Source organism: Castor canadensis, chromosome 1 (genome assembly GCF_047511655.1).
Source record: "Castor canadensis chromosome 1, mCasCan1.hap1v2, whole genome shotgun sequence".
Classification (NCBI taxonomy): Eukaryota; Metazoa; Chordata; class Mammalia; order Rodentia; family Castoridae; genus Castor; species Castor canadensis.
In genome coordinates this window covers 105,398,887-105,419,592 of record NC_133386.1, presented here as the reverse complement: position 1 = coordinate 105,419,592, position 20,706 = coordinate 105,398,887, and the positions used below count along the sequence as shown (strand labels likewise).

At 46.1% G+C, this 20,706-nt stretch overlaps 1 long non-coding RNA gene across 1 annotated transcript; it reads left to right on the top strand.

Moving 5' to 3' along the window:
• Positions 1 to 11,806: 11,806 nt before the first annotated feature.
• On the top strand, positions 11,807 to 18,785 carry LOC141420803 (uncharacterized). Its single transcript, XR_012445454.1, has 3 exons — positions 11,807 to 11,968; positions 16,361 to 16,525; positions 18,750 to 18,785. It is a non-coding gene; the product is annotated as an uncharacterized lncRNA (long non-coding RNA).
• Positions 18,786 to 20,706: the final 1,921 nt, after the last annotated feature.

The following is a 20,706-nucleotide window of genomic DNA, read 5'->3' as shown; positions in this document are numbered from 1 at the left end:
GTTTCTGTGTTTGTACAACCCCTTCCTAAATTAACATACCCTCCACTCCAGCCTTCCTGGTTTATCAAAGGCAGAAAACACGATCCCACATGATCTACAGAAACCTGCAAATTCCTTCTCCATGGCAGGTAGCTATGGGTTGACAAAGCATTTCCATGTACATCATTCCACAGAATTCACACATCCGCACAAATCCTGGCAAACCGAACAGCTGCAAAACTGGATTAATTGGAATTCAAGAACTGCACAACCAGCTCTAATCAATCCACTACCTTGGATTGCTTTTCTACCTGCTCAGGCTGTCTGGCTGGCATTTCTCACAAGTGACAACTCCGGGCATTCAGCATGCTGATGGTGCAAATGTCAACAATGGGACACCTTCCTTCATGGAGCAGGTGGGTGGGTGGGGGGGACACGGATTCCCCAGGAATTATCCAGAGAGCACAGTGTGTGTGCTGGGGAAGGAAGAAGGACAGGGCCAGGGGACTCCCACCTCCAAGCCTGGCCTGGGACATATGGTATTCAATCCCATGGAGCAGTGGGGCTTTGGCCACCCACAGAGAGGGTAGCTTTGGTTTCAGGCATGCTTTGCACCTTGGGGATTGAACCATGGAGGATGGAGGGTGAGCAGATTGTTGGCTCAGAGGCACATGGAAAATGGAGCATGCGTGCACAAGTCAGGAAAATGTGCAGGGCAGAACTGCACTTGTGATGTCTGCAATTTAGAAAGGAGACCCTTGGGCCCACCATCAGGAAGAAGAAGGTGCACAAAAGATAAAGTTACAGCTCTATAGCAAAGGCAGCTAGAAACTCCAGAAGTTGGAGGAGAGTGCTCTAGGGAGCCTGGATCTAGGAAAGGGGTGTGGTGTCTGGGGCTGCAGGCAGGGTACAGGTGACAGGTTTACCAGTGATGTGCAGATACAGGCTGTCCTGGTGCTCCAGGTAGTTCAAACCCCAGACACACCAAAACAAAAAATGTGGTATATCCACACGATGGGATATTATTCAGCCAAAAAATGTATTGACACATGCTACAACAACATGGATGAAACTTGAAAACATACTAAATGAAAGAAGTCAGAAACAGAGATCACATTTTATGTTGTTCCATTTATGTAACATTTCCAAAATGAAATAAACAGAGAAAAAATAGATTAGTGGTTGGTTTCGGCTCTGTGAAAAGAGGAGGAACTACAGGTGACAGTTCTGAGCAGAAGAAAGTGTCTTAACATTTACTGTGGTGGAGGCTGTCAAGCTCTCACAATATGCTGAAAGCAACTAAATTTACTTTAAAGGATTATTTATCTCAATAGAAAGGTTTCTAAGGTGGAAGGGTGGGGGAAGGAAAGAGGAAGTAAAAGTTCTGGATGTGTATCGTATCTCTAATTTGAGTGTGTGTGAGTCCATGGTAGATCTTGGCTTCTTACCTATTGAAATAGGCAGATCACCCTGTTAACTGGAAGTCTGGGATTTATTGCGGTGTCCTTCTGTCTGCCTGTAGTTTGTACATTCTGTTCAGTCCCTGGAAAGCTGACTTCTACATACTGTTTCTCTATTTCAATCCTGCCTGTGGTACTAACAGGTCACTACTCCCCTTATAGCACCCTAACCTCAAAGCCCTTGCATGAGTATCAGCTCCATCTTTTCTATCACAGCCCACTTAAATTAAGCCTACAGTTGTCATTCTTTTCCACAACTTGAGAATTCAGGAAAAAGATCTTTAAGAAATAGGGTCCTATTACCTTGGCAAAATTTATATACCCTCCATGAAGCACCCTGAATTGAGATTTCAGTGTTTTCACTCAAATGTCATAATGAGAAGATTATCTTTGGAGTTGGTAATAGACTGCATTCACTTCATTTAAAAAGGCCCTATTTTGGGGTCATGCACAATGGCTTATGCCTGTAATCCAAGCTACCTGAGAGGTAGAGACGGGAAGATCATAGTTCTAAGACAATCTGAGCAAAAAGTTATGAAGGCTCCATCTCAAAGAACAACTTGGGCATGATGGTCAACACCTGTAATTGCAACATATAAGAGCCAAGGTAGGAGGATCATGGTCAGCGGCTGTCCAGGGAAAGCATAAGAACCCTATCTGAAAAATAACTAAAGCAACATGGGCTGGGGGCATGGCACAAGTGGTAAAGTGCTTACTTAGGAAGCAAGATGCCCTGAGTTCAAATCCTCAGTACCTGGGACAAAAACAGACATGTAGATTAAGTGAATCAGAATAGAATACATAGGTATAAATCAACACAGCAGTGCCCACCTGATTTTTGACAAAGGCACCTAACCCATATGATGGAGAAGAGACAGGCTCTTCAACAAATGTTGCTTGGGAAATTGGATGTCTGCATGCACAAACTGAAACTAGTTTCATGTCTTTCACCCTGTACAAGTATCAACTTAAAATGGATTAAGGACCATAATAATACCTGAAACTCAGAATCTAGTGCAAGATATAATGGAACTAATAGGAATAGACAATGACTTTCTAAATAGAATTCAAATAGCTCAGCAACTAAGAGAAAGGATTGACAAATGGGACTACATGAAACTAAAATGCTTCTGAACAACAAAAGAAATAGTCACAAGAATGAAGAGGCCACTCACAGAATGGGGGAAAACTGCCAGCTATACATCTGACGGGAATTAGTATCGAGAATATATTCAAAAACTAAACTCCCCAAAAATCAATGACCCAAGGAAGAAATGCACAAATGAACTGAACAGAGCTTTTTCAAAGGCAGAAGTCCAAGTGACCAACAACTACATAAAGAATGCTCACCATCCCTGGCCATAAAGGAAGTGCTAATCAAAACCATGTCAAGATTCCACCTCACTCCCATTAGAATGGCTATCATCAAGAATACAAACAACTAATGTTTTCAAGGATGTCTAAAAAACTGAACCCTCATATGCAGTTGGTGGGAATAGAAATCAGTACAACCAGTATGGAAAACAGTATGGAGGCTCCTCAAAACTAAAAGTAGAATTGCCATATGATTCAGCGTTATCATTCATAGGGATATACCCGAAGGAATGTAAGTCAGGTTACAATAAAGCCTCCTGCATATCCTTGTTTACTGCAGCATTATTCACAACAGCTAAGATATGGAAAGTGCCAAGATGCCTCAATACTGATAAATGGATCAAAAATTGTGGCATTTATACATGATGGAATTTTACTTAGCCTTAAAGAAGAATGAAATTTTATTATTTGCTGGTAAATGGATGGAACTTGAGAACATCAACTTAAGTGAAATTAGGTTAAGAAAACCAAAGGCCAGATGTTTTCTCTCACACATGAACTAGAGACCTGATACACATACAAGCAATATTATGAACAGGTCTCACTAAGGGGAGCTTACTTATGAGAGAGCAAGGGTAAAAGGAAAATGTTAAGGGGGTCAATATAGTGGTTGTAATTTTTGTACAAGAATGCAGAATTATTAAACTTTTTGAAATTACCATAAGAAGGGGAATAAAGTAGAAAGGCAAAAAATAGAGGGAATGAACCAATTCATGTTATAATACATATATATGGAAATGTCACAGTGAAACATCCTGTATAACTATTTTAATGAAACAAAAATATGCTGGGCACCATTGGCTCATGACTGCAATCCCTGTGACTCAGGAGGAAGAGAAAAGGAAGATCGTGGTTGGGCAAATAGTTTGTAAGAACCTATTTCAAAAACACCTATCACAAGAAAAAAGGCTGATGGACTGGCCCAAGGTATAGTCCCTGACCTCAAGCCCCAGTTCTGCCCTCCACACCAAAAATAAAAATAGCTTGTTTTCAAAAATGGAGAACAGGAAGTGAAAACAAGTCCTGTCTAGGGAGTTGATAACTTGTGTGTGTGTGTGGGGGGTGAAGATATAAGGAAAGTGTGTTGAGGGTGAATAAGGTGTAAATACTATACACTCATGTATGAAAATGGAAAAATGAGACCTGTTGAAACTATTCCAGAAATGGGGGAGGAGGATAAAGGAGAATAATGGAGGGATGAATTCAACTATGGCATATTATAAGAACTTTTGTAAATTTCACAATGTACCCCCCAAAAATAATTTTTTAAAACTCAGTAATGTAAAAAATCTTTTTAAATTATTGTGTTCATTTTACTGAGTTTAAGAGACACAAGCTATGCAACCACACTTATTTGGCCAGTTTTCCTACAAACTCACACCTATTTGACTTATTATGCTAAGTGGATACTGTGCATGTTAGTTCTGACGACCTCGTACCTCCTCACAAACATTATAGCACTGACATCACCCAACAGCAGATATGAGGAACAGAGCTCTATGTTCCAAACACCTCTGACAATATCTGCACCAGCACAGGTAAACATTCAAACTCTCTGCATAGAGTGTTGGTCTAAATGATATATAAGGTCAGTTTGGGTTCTAATATTTTATTAATATTTTAGGTCACTTTTACTCAACTGGGCAGTTCTCAAACTCCTGACCCACAGAAAATGGGTAAATTAAATTTTTTGTTTACTATGCTAAATGTTGGAGAAATCTTTTACACAGCTATAGGTAACTAATAGATGGTAGATGGCAGTTCCATCTGCTAACTACTGGGGCATCCAAGACTGTTCCACAAACCTTAGGGGCTTGCACTGGGAGACTAGGGGCATCTTGATACCTCCCGTGGAAGAAAGCATCTATGGCCTCTGCAAAAATGCTACCAGTGCATTTGGTGGAGTGTTGATAAAAAATTCTGAAATGGTACATATATGGTAAGGGAGCCGGGGCTCATGAACTCGTCCTCAACTCATGACTTCAAAAAGCATCAAACATAGAAAAACACGTGAAGTGACATCATTTCCACCAATGTTCTTGGAAAGAAGACATACTACCACCTCTATGCCAATGAGGAAGGAAACCCTAATCCACCAGAATCTATGCCTGAAGTGATCACTGGAATTGGAATCATTTTTAGCAAGCCAATGACACACATGGACACATGTATCAGGATACCCGGATATATACTGGGCATATTCAATGAATGCTGAATATTTCCTCCTCAGATAATATGTTAGGGTTGATCTTCGCAATAGCAAGGTTGAGCCAAACCTATAGTTAGTGACTTCCAGGGAGCATTGCTGACTTGCATTATGTGGGACAGAGTACCTAACAGACACTGATACAGGAAATATTTTACAACCACCCACGCACACACACTCACACACACAAACACACCTACAGCATGGCTATGTCCCATGAATATTAAGTATTCTGATGTAAGTGAATTTCTGGGCTTTCATCTAAATAAAGTACCTTTCAGCAGCACCAAAACTTCATAAATATCAGGAATCACTGGTGAACCAGGGTAATTTCTTCAGACATTCGTTGCCATGGTGTAATGTAACCTGCAGGCCAGAGAAGAAGTGATGGCATAGCAACACGTGCCTGGGCCTCTGAGTAACCTCCTTCCTCCCTTGCCAGTCCACTAGCAGCACACTGTGAGACTGGCTGTTCAGCGTGAGCCCCTAAAATCAACGCCACCTGTACACCACAGTGAGATCCAGGGCGGCCTGTTCTGCTCGGTAAGTTCCAGGCCTGAAAAGGTCACAAAAGCCTGTGGACACTCCAGACCGTGGGGTATGGTAGCTTAGGCTAGCAGGTGAAGAAAGGAATGCTCCAATCCTGTTGTGCTAATGTCACCCATGTGCTCCTCCTGTCCCTGTCCTGTTTCCCTAGGCCCCACTTAACTGAGAAGTCTTCCACTCAAGACAGGGGCACCTTCCTCCAGCTTCTTCCTGCTTGGCTGGCTGGGCTGCCATAGCAACAGGCCAGGCAGAAACTTCCTCAGGACTCTTCAAGTTCCAGGAGCTGTGAGCCCACTGTGACATCACCACCAAGACTTTTCTGATTGGTCAGACTGCATAAGCAGTCCCTCTAGGCCCTGCCCCCTCCCAGATCCAGCCACTTGCGTGGCAGTTTCCTGGCAAGATCTTCTTATCTGAGGATTGCTTTTCTCCTCCAGGTTCCCTCATCAGCTTGTTCAAGGTTCAAGTGGGATGACATTTCTGTCCTGTTCCAAAGAACTCCCAATCTGGAACCTGCATTTTGGAGATCAGGAAGTGTTTCTGGTGGTAAGTACAAAAACACCTCAAGGTCTTTTCAGTTCCATCAGCAAGGAAAACTCCCTCTACATTGGATGAGGCAATTTCCCTCCCAGAACTACATCTCCCATCATGTGGGAGGTCATTCCCTTATGTGAGGAAAAAATATAGTACACTGGGAACCAGGGGGTTGTGTTTCCAGGCTTCTGTGTTCCTAACTCCATCAAAACACGCAAATGCACACACTGGCTGCCAAGAGCTTCAAAGTGACCACAAGAATTCACTTCATGTTGACAAAGAAATTAATTCACTTTGATCTGAGAAATACACCGGCACACACAGGTTGTAGTCAAGGAATGCTTAATATTCCCTAGTCAGTGAAATTGTTACCATCTCTAAAGTGAACAGCAGCTTTCAGGAACACCAGAAAGTATGGAATACCATGAAGCACTCAGGAAGAACATTCATTTCTACAAAGATTCTCTCATGGACAAAACATTACACCTTTCATTCATGGAACTGAACACATAAAGTCAAGAGCGACTCAAGGCTGTTCCTCAAAGTGACTTCAGGAACTAACCTAACTTCTACCAATCAGTGATGGCAAATTGAACAAGAGATATCACACACACACACACACACACACACACACACACACACACACACAAAGTGATGATATCCTAATTGTTATCTAGTAAGTGAATTTCTTAACTTCTATCTACTAAATAGCCACATTGAACAAGACCAGAAGTCACTGAGCAACAGGACACCCTGGTGCATTCCATCCATTCCCACAGTGTTAAAGACAGATTTTGATTCAAGGAGTCTTATGCATGCCTAAAGAGTGGATATGCTCAATGAATATGAAATAGTATGTAGTATGAGAATTTATTAGAAAGAGCAAAGAAATTAATACACTGTGACACTATGAGTATTACACACACACACACACACACACACACACACACACACACGCTGGTGTTATCTGTAGGGGATCAAAGTGGTTGAGGTGACCTACCATTGCCTGCCCTGGCCTGCTCTGTGTCCTCTTTGAGGTCCTTTGGTAAATTCTCCAGAAGCATCTTGGTTGAGGGTTGACCCAGTATCACTTGATATGGTCTATGCCTCCACTCTGGGCTCTCTTGCAGCCTGAACCTCCACACAGTGGAAGACAGCAAGAGAGTGTTCTTTTATCTACATGGTCTCCAGAAAAATGATCTGGCTACAGTTTGTTTGGAATGTGGGCATCTGGTCATCAGGGTTCAACATTCTATGGTCCATCATCCAGAAAGTGAGGGCTTCTCTGGTGTACTCACAACTGAAACTCTTCTTCAGACAAGCCCTCCCCAAGGTCTAGTAGGATGTTGCACCCCCACCCCCAAGTCTAGCTCATAGGTTGGCAATAGTGTGACTCACACAGCCTATCCCAGTGGTCTGGGTACCGTCACTGTTCCAATATTGAGGACACAGAGCTGGGGTTAGAGATGGCCCCTTCATTAATTAAACCAAGTATGTGACTCTCAGCAGAGCATTAGGGATCTCAGGACCTTCCCAGTCTTCCTGATTGCTCCCTGGGGGATCATCCTAGCATCTAATTCCCAGGATGTCATCAGTTTTTCATCATGTCTAGTACCTGTATTTCCTGTGACACTTTGAGGCAGTTCATTCATGTAGGTAATGCACTAAATGAGTGTTGGGAAATTTAGAAGAAGGGAAGCAATAAGAATGGAATATAGATTGGATGTGGTGTTGCACAACTATAATTTCAAAACTAGGGGGGATGAGGCTGGGAGTATCAAAGTTCATATCCAGGCTGGGCTAGATAGCCATACACGGACTCTAAACAAAACCAGAGAACCCCAAGTTAACATAGACTTGAGTTCATTGGCTTTATCTAGAGAAAATCAAAAGTGTGTACACAGAGACAAATACACACAGACTCACAATGGCTTATATGAACACAAATTCATGTGCACACAGAGACACTTACACATTTGCAAACAGATGCAGATAAGTACAAATGCTGTCACAGAAGTTCATGTACACATGCATGATTATACCCACACATAGATGCATACTGAGGCAAAAATATATGCACACACATTCATCCTAATCCCAGGGTCTCCCCAAGGTGACCACAACTTCTCTTTTCCCTCTCAAAGAGCTACCCAGTTGCTAGTCATACACTTAGCCTCCTTTCCTGGAATTCCAACACCCATTGCTAACCTGCCTACACAATACCTTGATGTGGATTCTCCTTGTCCCACTCATAAAAGGAGTGTGGGCAGCTATCTCATGACTCACCCTTGATTCTGAAATCCTGGCACAGGTGACAAATGAGGTCATCTATGTCTTGATCCTAGGCACCAAGGAAAGGCAGGAGCTGGTGACGAGGCTGCGATTGGGCTCATGTGTTCAAGGCCCCTGTGTCTCTTCTGTGCTTCTAGGGACAGGGAAGCACTAAGTGAAAACTGCTTCTGGAGACCAATACTCTGAGAAACCAGCACCTTCAGGAAAGGAAGCAGTGAGTGAACCCTGCAGTGACTGTGGTCATCCACTGAGTGCTGGATTAATTGTACGTGTTTGTGTAACAAACCTACATGCATGTGACAAAGATGTGTCACATGTTTGTAACTGGTCTATCCCAGTCTCTGTCCACGTGTAATTCAAGCAGAAGTGCTGCTCAAAAAGGTGGTGCCCTACTACTGCCCAGGCTCCATCTGGTCAGTGGGACATAAAGCACAAGAATTACCTAGCACCCACCACCTGCACCACCATCAATCAGTTTGACACCATGGTTTCCTCTGTCATCACAACCTCCCTGGGAGACCAGAGCATGAAGGACTCAGATCAAGCCTGGTGGAACACTGGATTGAGGTGGCCAGGGTATCCTGCAAGAGGCCTAGCCAAGAAGGCTACCACAGTAATATCTGCACCATCCCTCATGAGTCTGCATAGATTAAAAATCTCTCAGGTTGCTGGTAGTTAGGACTCATTTCAGGACAATTTCTCACACTTGGCTCTCAAAGTCAGATTTATACTTAATATTCAAATCAACTCTATTCAATAGTCTAGGGCTTACCTTAGTGCACAGGACAACACATACGAGGACACAAGTTAAGGGGAGGACATGATACATGGTGTATTATTTACAATTTAAAAAATAAACACTACATTCCTATAGTTCCTTTTGGATATGTATTTGCCAAATGCATGGATGCTATTTTACTTTATCTGCCAGTCTTTGATGTAGAAGCACCCAGGGTAGTTAGTTGTGCATTTCTCTTCAGGTGGCCCTAAATCAGCACTATCATATTAAAAACAAAAATACTTTGTTAACAGCATGACCTATTTTCTGAACACACAAGACATTTTCATTGGAAAATAACTAGAAAACAAAGAAATGCAAACAGCAAAAAAAAAAAAAATCCCAACATGTTCCTTATTCCACACACTATTTTTAACACTTTGTGTACTTCTGCTTCATTTTGTATATAAACATATACATTTTAAAATGCAATCTGGGTGGGGTGGTTCAAGTTACAGAGTGCCTGCCTAGCAAGTGCAAGGTCCTTAGTTCAAACCCCAGTCCTGTAAAGAGACAAAACAAAACCACAATTCAGACAACCCTATGGGTATAATTGGATATCTTTTTCCCACTCATCATTACATTCTTTTAGAGCATCACTTGACTGCTGTACCACACATTCCATAGATCTATAACTTATTTATGGTCACCCACTGCACTGTAGGTGAACGAGTAGCACAGAATTAAGCAGGAGGCCTTGCTCTTTACTTTTGCTTCCACACAAGTGCTCTGCTCCAGCAGCCATCTCAGGGCTCTTTCATGACAGATGGACCATAAGTCCCACTGGGATAGTCATTTTTGTGTGGTGCTGGATCACACACAGGACCTCATGCATGCTGGGCAAGCACTCTACCACTGAGCTACATCCCTAACCCTTTCATCTATACACTCCTAAATGTTTCCCATTTTTAAAGTTTCCAAAGTAATCATTTCTTCTTGAAAAATTAACTTGAGAATTTTAAAAGCTCTAATGCAGTGGCACATGCTTATAATCCCAGCTACTGTGGATGAATAGATGGAAGGTTTGTGTTTTGAGGTCAGCCCAAGCAAAAGTTAGTGAGACCCTATATCTAAAAACAAGTCAGGCGTGGTGGATCAATCCTATAATCCCAAATACTTGGGATCATCTCCATCTGAGGCCAGTCCAGGCCAAAATATGGGGGGGGAGAGACAGAGAGAGAGAGAGAGAGAGACAGGGAGAGAGACAGAGAGAGAGAGAGAGAGAGAGAGAGAGAGAGAGAGAGAGAGAGAGAATAAGTGCCAGATCCCATCTCAAAAACAACATAAAAGCAAAAGGACCAGCGGTGTGGCTCAAGTGAAGTGGTAGCATGCTTGCCTAGTTAGCACATGGCCCTGAGTACCAACCACAAAATAAGAACAAAATAACAAGACAAAAGCTGTAATGGTTCTTATACTGTCTTGTTCTAAATTCTCATGCATAATTATTCTTATGCCTCTCATATGTATATCTTCCCCTTATGTCTTTGAAAGACACTAGCATTCACAGTTAAAATAAGTATAAGCAACTCAGAAGCATCTATTAAAATTTAAATGTATGTAACTTTAATATCCCGCAACTCCTCTTTTTGCCACAAACACGGGGGAAACACTTGAGCATATACAAGAGACATCCTCAAGGATCATCTGCAATCATGAAAAGCTGGAAGCAGTCATCAGTGGGACAGGACCAACTGCACTGTGGTACAGCCATTTTCAAAAATCATACAACAGTCATGACAAAGGAGGGGAAAGTCTACATGACCGTAGGAGGTTGTGTCAAAGAGAAAATAAACACATTTTACTAGCTTAAAATACACACATGCAAATGCACTGAATTCTTTTTCTATGAGGTCTGGGGTTAAAGGGAGTCAGACTTAGGAGGGCATTCAGCTGTACTTGCAATGTGTGAACTTGCTAATAGCAAAGTATTTTGATAATTTCAAATAAATGAAGTGAATATATAAAATGGCTAACAATATAAAGAAATAGCCATTAAATTCATGCAGGTCAAACCTTACCTGTGCAAAAAGTTCTCTTCTGCTAGTTGAATTTGTAGTATTCCACCCTTCCATTTCATTTAAAAATATTAAATAATATTTTTGCAGCACACACGTTTTCTAAATATTTAGTAACAGGAGAAATAGGCTTGTTTATCACAAAGAGACAACTAAAAGTGGAAGAGCCAACTCTGGTTATTCATTCTTATAATCACAGCTACTCAGGAGGGGACAGCAAGAAATACTGTGGCTTATTGCACAAGCAGGAAATCAAGTTGCTTTGGAGAAGGATGACGTCTTTGGAGGACTTGCAGACAGACCAGTGAGGTGGAGTTTTCAAGGGATGAGCCCCTGGGTTCCTGGAGATGTGGCCATGGTGCAGGGCTAGGGCCAGCTGAGGGTCCACTCTCTCCGCCTCCTGCATGCGCGGAACCGGGCGCTGGGGGCAAGCAGGGCCCCAGTGCTGGAGTCTCAGGCTGCTGCCAGCATCCCTGCTTGGGCAGGGGCATAAAGTGCACTAGAGAACGGGATAAGTAAACACTGAACTTTGTCCACTGCAAAGCAACCGCAGCATGGTTGCTGGCAGGGGGCCGGAGGGGGGCGCGCTGGGGCGGCGCCTACGCCGGAAACTCAAGAAGGGCAGGGCCTCTGCACGGACTCCACGCCCACTGGCAGGCCTTGGCTAGCTGTGTCGGCCCTACAGCCAGGCAGCGCTCACCCCACAAGCCAGCTGGGGCAGACTCGAAAGTGGGGAAGGTGATCAGCGTGGGACGGCGGCACTCTGGAGCAGGGCTTGGCAGTGGTAGGTCCCTCCTCCTATCAGAGGAGCGTTCCCCTGGCCCGGGCGGTGAGGACGGGGCAGGAAGGGGGAGATAGGAGCCGTGTGGGGGTGTCAGGCAGGACATTGAGTCAGGTCGCGGGGTCAGGCAGGAGATGTGTCGGGCTGCGGGCATGGCGGGAGAAGTCAGGGAGTGGGTCTGACTGCGGGCAGCGGGGGTCAGGCGGGAGGTGCGTCGTGTTGCGGGTGGCGGGAATCGGGCTTGCAGTGAGTCGGGCTGTGGACAGCGGGGGTCAGGCATGCCGTTCGTAGGGTTGCCAGGGTCAGCGGGCGGCTGGGTCAGGTGGGAGGTGCGTTGGGCTGCAGGCTGTGGGGGTTAGGCAGGAGGAGTGTCTGGCTGCGTGCGGTGTAGATCAGGCGGGAGGTGCTTTGGGATGGGCGCGGTGGGGGTCAGGCTGAGGTGCATCGGGTTGTGGGCAGTGGGGTCAGAGGAGCGGTGCATTGGGCTGTGGGGGTCAGATGGGAGGTGCGTCCGGATGCCCGCGGTGGAGGTCAGGTGGGAGGTGCCTCAGGATGCTTGCCGCATGAGTCAAGCGGGAGGCGCAGCTGTCTGCCGCATTCAGGCTGGAGTTACGTCAGGCCGAGGGCTGCAGGGCAGGCGAGCCCTGCATAGGGCGGCGAAGGTCAGGCTTGCGGTGTATCAGGCAACAGGGGTCAGGCTGGAGGTGCGTCTGGGGTTAGGCGCGCGGTGCATCGGGTGGCAGGGATCAGGCGTGTGGTGCGTCAGGCGGCGGGGGTCAGGTGGGAGATGGGCTGCGGACGGCGGGGGGCAGGCGGGAGGTGCATCAGGAGGCTGGCGGTGGGGGACAGGCATGCAGTGTGTTGGGTTATGATTGGCGAGGTCAGGCGTGCGGTGTGTCGGGTGGCAGGGGTCAGGCAGGAGATGCACAGGGCTGTGGGCACCTGGGGTCAGGTGGTGCATTGGGATGCCTGCAGCAGGGGTCAGGCGCCTCTTGCATCTGGAAGCCTCTTGCATCCGGAAGAACCTCCCACAAGACCCCTGCTCGCAAATCCCGACTCACCTCCCACCAGACCCCCACCGCCCAATGCACCCCTTGCCTGACCCCGCAGCCCACAACCCGATGCACCTCCCACCTGACCTCCACCGCGGGGATCTCAAATCACCTCCTGCCTGACTCCTGCTGCACGCAGCCCAACGCACCACCTGACCCCAGGTGACCACAGCCCTGTGCACCCCCTGCCTGACCACCGCCACCCAAAAAACCGCACGACTGACCCCGCCTACCATAACCCGACACACTGAACGCCTGACCCCGCCGCCAGCCTCCTCATGCACCTCCCGCCTGCCCTCCTCCGCCCGCACCCCACCTCCCACCTGACCCCAGCAGAATGATGCACCTGCAACCTGATCCCTGATGCCCTGATGCACTGCTCTCCTGACTCCCACTGCCTGCTTCCAGAAGCACCTCCCACCAGACCCAGGCCGCTTGCATCCTGTGGAATCTCCCACAGTGGAGGTCAGGTGGGAGGTGCATAGGCTTGTGGGCAGCGGGGTCAGGCAAGGGGTGCATTTGGCGGTGGGGGTCTGGCGGGAGGGGCATCCGGACTTGCGAGACAGAGGTCTGGTGGGAGGTGCTTCCGGAAGCAAGTGGCGAGAGTTAGGTGGGAGGTGCTTCTGGATGCAGGCAGTGGGAGTCTGGCGAACAATGTATCAGGCGGCGGTGGTCAGGCTGCTGGTGCGTTGTGCAGTGGGGTCAGGCAGGAGGTGGTCGGGCTGCAGGCAGAGTGGGTCAGGCTGGAGGTGCGTCGGGTGCGGGTATCAGGGGTCAGGTGGTGACCAGGCTGCAAGCGGCGGCGGGGAGGGAGGTGCTTTGGGATGCCCGCGGTGGAGGTCAGGCGGGAAGTGCATCGGCTTGTGGGGGCGGGGTCAGGCAAGGGGTGCATTGGGCGGTAGGGGTCTGGCGGGAGGAGCATCCGGACTTGCGAGGAGGGGGGTCTGGTGGGAGGTGCTTCCGGATGCAAGTGGTGGGAGTTAGGTGGGAGGTGCTTCAGGACGCGCCTGGCAGGAGTCATGCGGGAAGTGCTTCCTGATGCAGGCAGCTGAAGTGAGGCGAGCAGTGCATCAGGGAGGCGGGGGTCCTGCTTGCAGGTGCGTCATGCGGTATGGGTCAGGCGCGAGGTGGTCGGGCTGCAGGCAGCGTGGGTCAGGCTGGAGGTTCGTTGGGTGCGGGTATCGGGGGTCAGGTGGTGCCCTGGCTGCAAGCGGCGGGAGTCAGGAGGGAGGTGCTTTGGAATGCCCGAAGTGGAGGTCAGGCGGGAAGTGTATTGGCTTGTGGGGGCGGGGTCAGGCAAGGAGTGCATTGGGCGGTGGGGGTCTGGCGGGAGGTGAATCGGGATTTGCGAGGCAGGGGTCTGGTGGGAGGTGCTTCCGGATGCAAGAGGCAGGAGTTAGGCGGGAGGTGCCTCAGCATGCAAGCGGCCTGGGTTTGGTGGGAGGTGCTTCAGCATGCTTGGCGGGAGTCAGGCAGGAGGTGCTTCTGGATGCAGGCAGTGGGAGTCAGGCGAGCAGTGCATCAGGGCGGCAGGGATCAGGCTGCAGGTGCATCATGGGGCGGGGGTCTGGTGGGAGGTGGTCTGCGTACGGCGGGGGGCAGGCGGGAGGTGCATGAGGAGGCTGGCGGCGGGGTCAGGCGTGCAGTGTATGGGGTTATGGTTGGCGGGGGTCTGGCGGGATGTGCATCGGGATTTGCACGGTGGGGGTCTGGTGGGAGGTGCTTATGGATGTAAGTGGAGGTAGTTAGGTGGAAGGTGCTTCAGGATGCACCTGGCGGGAGACATGCGTGAGGTGCTTCAGGATGCAGGTAGTTGGAGTCTGGCGAACAATGCATCAGGCGGACAGGGGTCAGGCTGCAGGTGCGTCATGCGATGGGGGTCAGGCGGGAGGTGGGCTCGGGCGTCGGGGGGCAGGCGGGAGGTGCATGAGGAGGCTGCCGGCGGAGTCCGCGTGCAGTGTGTTGGGTTAGGGTTGGCGGGGTCAGGCGTGCGGTGTGTTGGGTGGTGGTGGTCATGCAGGAGGTGCACAGGTCTGTGGCCACCTGAGGTCAGGCGGTGCTTTCGGCTGCGCGCGGCGGGAGTCATGCGGGAGGTGCTTTGATATGTCCTGGGTGGAGTTCAGGCGGGAGGTGCATCGATTTGTGGGCAGCGTGTTAGGCGAGCGGTTCATTGGGCAGTGCGGGTCAGGCTTGCGGTGCATTGGGCATTGGGGGTCAGGCGGGAGTTGGGCTGCTGGCGACCTGGGTCAGGCAGGTAGTTCTTCAAGATCCTCGCAGCGGGGTTCTTGTGGGAGGTGCTTTGGGATGCCTGAGGCAGGGATCAGGCTGGAGATGTGTCTGGATGCCTGCGAGTGGGGGGGGAAGGAATGGGGGTAATGTGGGAGGTGCCTCAGGATGTATGTGCCATGGTTCAAGCGGGAGGTGTAGCTGCCTGCGGGATTCAGACTGGAGGTACTTTGGGCTGCGAGGTCAGGCTTGCGGTGCATCGGGAGGTGGGAGGTGAGCTGCAGGCGCTGTGGGTCAGGCGGGAGGTTCTTCAGGATGCCATAGCGGGGTTCTGGTGGGAGGTGCTTCAGCATGCAGGCAGTGGTAGTCAGGCTAGCGGTGCATCTGGCAGCCGAGGTCAGGCAGGAGGTGCGTCGGGATGTGTGGTGGGGGTCAGGCATGCGGTGCGTCGGGTTGTGCGCAGCGGGGTCAGGAGAGCGGTGCATCAGGTGGCGGGGGTCAGGCATGAGGTGCGTTGTGCCGTGGGGGTTAGGCGGGAGGTGATCGGGCTGCAGGTGCATTGGGATGCCGGCAGAGGGGTCAGGCCTGCGGTGTGTGGAGTTTTGGGAGTCAGCCTGCAGTGCATCGAATTGTGGGCAACGGGGGACTGGACAGGCGTGTGGTGTGTTGCCGCCCCCCCCTCCCCCCGCCTGCCCGCCTTGGTGCCCTTGGCTGGTGACATGGGGACATCGAGTCACACCTTCTCCTCCTGCCCTGAAGCCACTGCCTCTTCCTCCAGAGCTGGTCTGAGGCTCAATGCGCTCTGGCTAGGCTCCTGCTACACTGCTGTCCTGGAGAGCAGCTCTGCGACCAGGGCCACTGTGGGCACCTGTAGATGCTGTTTAGAGACCAGGTTTGTCACTGTGTTCCCAGGGCTACAAATACAGTACTATGATTTGGGGGGTTTTGGCTGAAAGTAGAACACATTGGTTTTTCAGAAAATTTTGAGGTTGAATGTGAAGAGATTTGTGAGGAACAAAACGAGAATGTTTTTAGGAAAATTGTGTATTATCTGAAATAATTGTTAGTAGTTGGAATATCTGTTTCTAATATTTGCTTTTTTACGGAATCATATCAGAAAATCTGCAGATCATATTCTGTGGGATAGATTCTTTTCAAGACTTGAAAAGTCAGCGTGGACATTTAAAACCAGCACTGTCATTTCTGAGTATGCTGACTGCTTTCAATGTGAGAAATTCCTCCAGGAAGACAAGGACTACCAAGCTCTGAGAGGACAGAAAGGGTGAGCATTGTTTCAGTCCAGAAGAAGTTTTGAAGCTCACTGTATTATACACAGGAACTTGGTTGTCAAATGTTGATTTAGGATTCTGCAAATTCACTGTCATGGTGTACTTGTAAACGAAGGCATCTTTTGCACATCACATTTGCTCAATACTTTTTTTGTGGCACTAGGGTGCAAATTCAGACTTTGTGTCTGCTAGGGAGGCTCTCTAACTCTGAAGCCACATTCCAGCTTCCACACTCTGAAAAGTTGCCTGAGGTAAATATTAACACAGTGTCCTTAAGAACTTTCCTAGTCAAGTGGTATGGGATTTTTGTGTTTTAACACAACTTTATTTATTCTTTTAAGTATTGGGAATTGAATCTAGGGCTTCATGCATGCTAAGCAAGTGATCTACCACTTGAGCCATGCCGCCAGCTTATTTTTGGTTTTTGAGACATGATCTTGCTATGTAGCCCAGGCTGGCCTCCTACCTCAGCTGTCCAATTGCTGACATTATAGGTATGTGCCATTAAACCCAGATTTTAATTAATAAATCTTACAATTTGTTGCTCACTCACGTGAAAGCTGCCTAACTGTAATGCACTATCATTGCGTATAGTCAATAAATGTTCAGCCACTGAAGCTTTTTCCAGAAGGAAGATATCTGGTGTTAAAGAGTAAGCTTTATTGCCAAATGTCTATGCTGCTCTGACAGATAAGAGGAAGCTAATTTAACCTTGCAACTGGATAACTAGATATTAGGAACTTTGGTTGGACAAGAATTACAATCTTTGAGCAGAAATCATTTTTGGAAGTGGTTTCTGATTTTTGTACTGAAATAACTCTTAGGAGAGGGAGAGACAGCTCAGAGGGTCTTAGGCATCTCACTGCAGGGGTATTTTGAATTATTTCTAGAAATGGAGTGATGGAATTTGGAGACCTTAATTACTTGAAAGGAAGAGATGGGTACTGAAAGTACAGAGAGTATAGGCTGGTGGAGTGGCTCAAGCAGTTAGAGTGCCTGACTACCATGCATGAGGCCTTGAGTTCAAATTTCATTACCATTACAAAAAGAAATAGAGTCAGGCTAGCCAGATGTAAAAAAAACTCCTGTAGCTAGAAAGGAGATTTCAGACAAAGATATTTCAAAAGATGAAATACTTTTCTTTTCTATGAGTAATATGTAATTATTTTAGCAAACTTGGAAAAGAATAAAAATTATAATAAAGAATATATATACACACTCACATATTTTCCCCCTCTGGGCTGAGGATTAAACCCAGGACATTTGCAAATACTGGGCAAGTGTTCTACAACTGAGCTACATCTCTGACCCAAGAAGTAATATTTTAAAGCCATCAATCAAAATAGTTATGGGAGTGATTAATGATATAATTTGGCAAGAGGAATGGTACTAGAAGAGAAGAGTTTTGAATGGTAAAAGAATGCAGTCTGATGCAAGTATGCAAGTGGAATCTAGATGTGAATAAACAATGTGAGTATACAGTGTTTTGTATCACTGGTTTTCAGATTTTCTTTTCTTTTTTCACAAAAAGAGAGCCTGCACTTTAAAAACACTTAGATGATATCACAAAAAGCAGAACAGCCGATGAGCTTCACAGCATAAAAATGCCTGAGAGCCCTGACATTGAAGATTATATTCACCTGGGTTATGCTTTGTTACAAAACAGAAAAAAAGGTTGGCAGGTAAAAGTGACTGTTCCTGAGGCCAAGTGATACAGCATTGTTCAAAATGGTATTTATAATTCTATTTTTTGACAGCTTTTTGATATACTGAGTAAATTGACAGCCAAAAAGCTTGATCTGGATTTGAGGTCATCACATGTTTACTTAATCAACAAATTCATACTGTGTCTGCCTGAGTCACTGGTCAGGTGCTGTTGGAAAGACAATAATTTGAAGTCATCTCTTTCAATTGACATAATTGTGCTGTTACAGTTCCTCTGGATTATTAATGAACACATTAGAAGCCAGTCAATCAGATAGTAGTATCTGAAGAATGTATCCTTTGAGGCAGTTATGTTTTCATTTCTCCAAACATTGTTAGAATTCTTTTGGAATTTCTTTAACTGCACATGCTCATTGTTTTGAATATCCTCAGTTTTGTTTCCTAATGAGTTGGTTTACAAAATAATGAGTTTGAAATTCAAAATTAAGTGTGCCTACAAGTATTAACAATGTAAGAATAGTTTTTCATTTAATTTTTCTGTTTTTTTTCCAGTGCTGGGGATTGATCCCAGTTCCTTGACTCTGCTAGGCAAGTAATGCATTCTCAGATTTTGTTCTTACCTTTTTAAAATTTGTTGATAATAATGGTGTTTGAAGTCAGGGTCTCTTACTTGCTTGGTAGGTGCTCTACCACTTGAGCCACACCCCTAGCCCTTTTTTCTTTTAGTTATTTTTCAGATATGGTCTTTTGAGTTTTTACCCAGGGTGGGCCCTCAGACCTTGATCCTCCTCCCTATGCCACATCACACCGATGAGATTATTTTGGGGGTGGTGGGACTTGGGACACAGATAAGAATACAGGTACACAATATCATGCTCAGCTTACTGGTTGAGATGGGGTCTGGCTAACTTTTGGGATTTTATTTTGTAGTATTGGGATTTGATCTCAGAGCCTTGTGATTGCTAGGCAGGCAGTCTACCATTTGAGCCATATCAGCAGCCCAGGTCTCACTAACTTTTTGCCTTCCCTTGATTAGAACTGCGATCCCCCTGATTTCTGCCTACGAAGTAGCTGGTATTGTTACAAGCATGAATCACTCTGCCCAGCCTCTGTGCTTAACTATTTTTTTCATGATTTCTCAGTACTGTCCTTGTGAGGATTGTTCTTAACCATTTTATGCGCTCTAAAATTATATTGTGAAGCATGAATGTGTGGGCTTCATATTTGATTATTTTGATGAAAATTAGTGGTTTTGCTAATTTTGTTAAAAATATACTTAATGCTTAAATTCTTCTTCTAAATTTCCTTAAGACTACAGATCTTCATAGACTTTTTGTTTTTGGTGGGCCTGTTGGGACTGGTAGTACTGGGGTTGGAACTCAGGGCTTTTCACTTGCAAAGCAGTTGCTCTACCCCTTTAACAACACCTCCAATCCAAGTCTATAAACCTTTAGGTTACAGAAGTACAGTGAACTCCTAAAAGAACAAACAGAGCCAAACCATCCAAAACCAATCACTGTATTGTTTAGGAATAGATACATACGTGATAAAAAACCAATAGTAATATATCGAAATTTGGGCTGTTTTCCTGTGATGTTTACCTGCATTTCTCTCTACTCAGCAGGTAGAAACAGGAGGATCGCAGTTCAAAGCCAGCTCTGGCAAATAGTTTCCACAACCCTATATTGAAAATATTCAATGCACAAAGGGTCTGGTGGAGTGCTATGGTTTTTCTTTTTTTAAATATTTTTTATTGAGTACTGTTGTACTAGGTATATTTTGTTACATTTACAAAAGTCTTTTACAATATATCATAGTTAAATTCATTTCTTCCATCATTTTCCTTTATCTCCTCTCTTCCTATTCCTGGATTAGTTTAACAGGTCTCATTTTTCCATTTCCACACATGAGTACATAATATTTCCATCATATTCACTCTCACAACCCTTTTCTTACAATCCTCCCTGCTCCCAATGTAACTAACCGCCAGACAGGACCAGTTTTACTTTCTTGTGTTGTGTTTTTTATTAGTTTATTTCTTTGTTTTTGGTGGCACTGGGTCTGTTCTCTTATTTTGAAAAAAAAGATAGTTTTTGTTTAAGATAGCTCTATAAGGAGTTTCACTGTAACATTTCCATGGACATACGTATTATAATCCTAATTGTTTCATCCCTTCCTTTTGTCCTTTGTACTTTATTCCCCTTCCATATTCCTTATTGTATAGAAAATACATCAACCGTATTCACATTCTTAACGTCATTCTTTAAATGTTCTCCCCCCCGTTAGTGACTTCCCCTTTGATTGAGTTGTTTTTCATAATATTCTTTGCATTTTTATTGGGCCTGTATTCTACATCTGAGAGAAAACATGCAGTGTTTGGCTTTCAGAACCCGATTAATTTCACTTAAGATAATCTCCATTTCCATCCATTTCCCTGCAAAGGATAAAATCTCATTCTTTTTTGAGGCTGAATAAAATTCCATTGAAAATTCTTGTTTTTCTAATTTAC